The sequence below is a fragment of the Erpetoichthys calabaricus genome, chromosome 7, assembly GCF_900747795.2.
Source record: "Erpetoichthys calabaricus chromosome 7, fErpCal1.3, whole genome shotgun sequence".
Taxonomy (NCBI): Eukaryota; Metazoa; Chordata; class Cladistia; order Polypteriformes; family Polypteridae; genus Erpetoichthys; species Erpetoichthys calabaricus.
The window spans coordinates 59,077,951-59,082,056 of NC_041400.2; positions in this window are offsets into that span (position 1 = coordinate 59,077,951).

Consider the following 4,106-nt stretch of genomic DNA (forward strand, 5'->3'; position numbering starts at 1 on the left):
CTTTTGATTGGGTAATACTTGATGTCATCGTTAGTTTGATTGGTCTTTTTAACTGTCCAGTGAGGAGGGCGGGTCTTTTAAGTAGAGTCTGCAAACTGTTGGCACTGGGATGTGGCACCCGCTGCAGTATGCGTCCCTTATTTTTTTGTATTAAAAGTAGTAACCCTACCTGGGAGGTAACACTTATGTTTGGTCATGAAGTCGTCTAAAATCAGCCACGTGCCCTCTTTTAATTGTGAGAAGCAGATATATATAGCCAAATTCTCGCGCTTCGTTGCGGCGAAGTTCTGCTTTTAATTTTTTAAGATGAAAGTAAAACCTTTTTAAACGGATCGAAAATATATCAATAACAATTTGTTAAGGATCTGTTTTTTTGTGAACCTCACTTTTCACAGCTGTCCCGCTACGGCGTGTGTTTCGTTTATTTGACAGTATGTAGATCGTGGTAATTAAATTCATGGCATTCGTTTTCTGAATCACAATCTGACTGTATGGATGGTTACCTGCCAGGTTACGCTTGTGGTTGGTCAGAAAGTCGCCTTACATCTGCCACGTGCCCTCTTTCTGTTCCCAGAAGCTGATCATAGAATGGTTTTAATAGTTTACTTTCAAATAATGCAAAGAGTATGCGACACGTGTTTCTCCTTAATTCTGGGCTCATCAGGCATTCACACTCACTGCATCCCCTCTCGAGAATCGAATATCGTCAGCGCCAGAGTTGAAGCCCCTAACGTTGCAGTCAGCAAGTGGGCTAACATCCGCCATGTGCCGTCTTTCAGTTGCGAGAGGCAGATCATAGAATGGTTGAAACTGTTGTCCCTAACGTTGCGCTACGGCGTGTGGTTCGTTTATACATCGTGTCTTCTCATTAAACTTTTATCTCGCGAATATGTTATTGCAATCCGCAGCGGGAGCGTTTCTATAAACTTAATTTAAACTTACGTTTTACACCGTGCTTTGTTTCCCTTATGAACATGCTTGTATGCTTCACTCGCTCCCTTCTCAATTGTTTAATGAATTTTTTGTTCTTCGCTGTTTGCGGCTCCTCCTTCATTTGTCCCTACTGCATTCACAGTCTTTTCACGTTATTGCAATCCGCAGCAGGAGCGTTTCTATAAACTTAATTTAAACTTACGTTTTACACCGTGCTTTGTTTCCCTTATGAACATGCTTGTATGCTTCACTCGCTCCCTTCTCAATTGTTTAATGAATTTTTTGTTCTTCGCTGTTTGCGGCTCCTCCTTCATTTGTCCCTACTGCGGTCACAGTCTTTTCACGTGATTACGTGGGAGGCGTGATGACGTGACACTCAACTCCTCCTCCCACGGCCATCGAGCTGCCGTCCATTACAGTATATTGTGAAAAAAGAGGTTCCAGTTATGACCATTACGCGTTGAATTTCGAAATGAAACCTGCCTAACTTTTGTAAGTAAGCTGTAAGGAATCAGCCTGCCAAATTTCAGCCTTCCACCTACACGGGAAGTTGCAGAATTAGTGATGAGTCAGTCAGTCAGTCAGTCAGTCAGTCAGTGAGTCAGTGAGGGCTTTGCCTTTTATTAGTATAGATTGTTCATGTCAGCTGCAATTGGCGGAGTATAATAGATAGATAGATAGATAGATAGATAGATAGATAGATAGATAGATAGATAGATAGATAGATAGATAGATAGATAGATAGATAGATAGATAGATAGATAGATAGATAGATAGATAGATACTTTATTAATCCCAAGGGGAAATTCACATTTACATTAATATGTATAGGAGAAAACTTTTAAGAAGTAATTCACATTTAATTACGTAGTTCAAATGAATATAATTTACTCTCTAACTGCATTCTTTGAAAACCTAAAGATAGAACCATATAACCTTTAAGGAAAAATGTCTGAAGCATATTGCCAGTAGCATGGGTATCCTCACATAAAAGAAAACTTCATCTGCTTTGCTATATCAAATTTTTTATTAGTGGTGCAACAGATATCAACATTAATGCATTTTATTTTTTTCTTTTATTTATTTTTTTCTGTTCTACTATAAAATGCACTAAGAAGAAAAATAAGTTACTGTTTATTATCATTTTATTTTGAATGAGAATGCTAAAGGTTGGTTCTTAAATTGATAATAAGCCATTGACTGAAAAAGAGCCACTTAAAAAAGCAGAATGAACATGAGTGTGTCTAGATTTTTAAAGTTCATTAGCTAGTCCCTGGTTTTAGTGTACCTTGTTTTCTAAGATGAGTCTTCACAAACAGTTCTGAGGCATGCAGTGAGGTGAGATTGCTAAAAGTTGGTAAATGCTGAGCATGTACCACTTTTTCTCTCAGTGATCTGCTTCTTGTTAATGCTGCTTGCACATCTCACACTATACGAAGCCCCCATGAGATACATGTCCAGCAGAGGTTGGTTGGGAACGTGCACTGATTACAGCTTGTTGCCGCCCCCACCCCACGATGAGCCACCTGGATTGGGATCCGAGTGCAACAGGTGACACCTGAGTACTACACTAACAGTGTGAGTTTTTTTTACGGTGGCTGGAGTGCCAATCCTGCCTCCAACCCCCGAATTTTCACATACAAGTTGGAGAACTTTCTTGCAGGGCTGGATGCAGATTACCGTCATACTCAAGAAGGAGCAATTGCAAGTTTAGGGCCTTGCTCAAGGGCCCAAGGGAGTAGAGTCACTTCTGGCATTTACAGGATTCAAACTGGCAACCTTCCAACTGCCGGCGCAGATCCATAGCCACAGAGAAGTAAAGAAAAAATGAAAGAGGACTGGGGAGGGAGACTGAGAAGAAGTGAGTATCATTGAAGTCTCCCAAATAATGCTAAATTCACCCAGTAAACTACACACGTTGAAAATGACCACACATTTACAAGTGCAGCCATCATCTGACAGGTATAGTTGTCCCCTATTCTTCCCTGTCATCTTTTTCGACTTGTATGGCTATATTTGTATAACAGTTATTACCATTCCTTCAACAAGCTTAATAAATAAAGAAAAATGTCTTAATTTATACAGTTGTATGTGTCGGCTTGAGACAGATGTATCATGGGACTATAGGAAAGTACTCTTGGTTATTGGGTACCTTCCTACTAGAATTCAAAGCCCGAATACTTGATTTAATTTCATAGTGAGTTTTACAAAAAATCTTCTGCTCTCTCAATGAAATTACTTATTAATGTGCTGACTGCATGGGGCAGCAGCAGATTATAACTGGAACTGGAATCAGGAGATAAATCATAACCAAAATGACAAGCCAAAAGCCTTAACTAGGAAGGTGAGAAACAAAGAAACATGAGTCAATACATACAACAAAAATCATTGCCAAGTATTGGGGCAGAAATTCAAAAATCAGTAAATGCTCATATAACCAGAGACCAAACATTAATCTTTTAATGTAGTCATGAAACTGAGCCATAAATTGTTAACTGGAACTTTTCAAAATAACAAGGGAATAATAATTTTAAAGACTGAGCTGAATACGCAGTATTTGAATCTTGGAAACCATGGACAAAATATTACATTCTTACAAGTGCACTTAACAAAAACAATATGGCATCATGAGAGAGCTCTACTTATTTTCAACATTGTAAAAAATGTATCAAACATAAAAACTAATGTGAACATGATATTTCATAATTTCCAAACCCCCTAAAACAAAGTTTGTATAATTTTTCAAGGCCAAGGAGAAATATTACAAATTCAAAAAACTAAAGCCTGATCATGACAATTAAGACAAAGGGAAAAAAAAACTATATAAATGCACCAGAGCCCCTAACAAATACCTCAAAAGACATCATTTGAGTTTAGTGATTACACAAGTGTTATAAAAATTTGATGAAGATGATGCAAAGTAACACAACTGCATGATGAAGAAACATGAAGCAAACATTAAACTACGATTTTGAATGAAGTAAACCACTTTTCCAGTTTAATCTTTTACAATCATTTAATTATATCTGAAATGTTTGTAACTGAAAAGTGTTATTTTTGACCAATAAACAACAAGGGAATCCCCCCTGTAAATAAAGTTTCTTTAGTTAAAAGAAAAGTGCACAAAGTATAGTATACCAGTAATGGCGCATTGCAAATACACTTGACTTGAG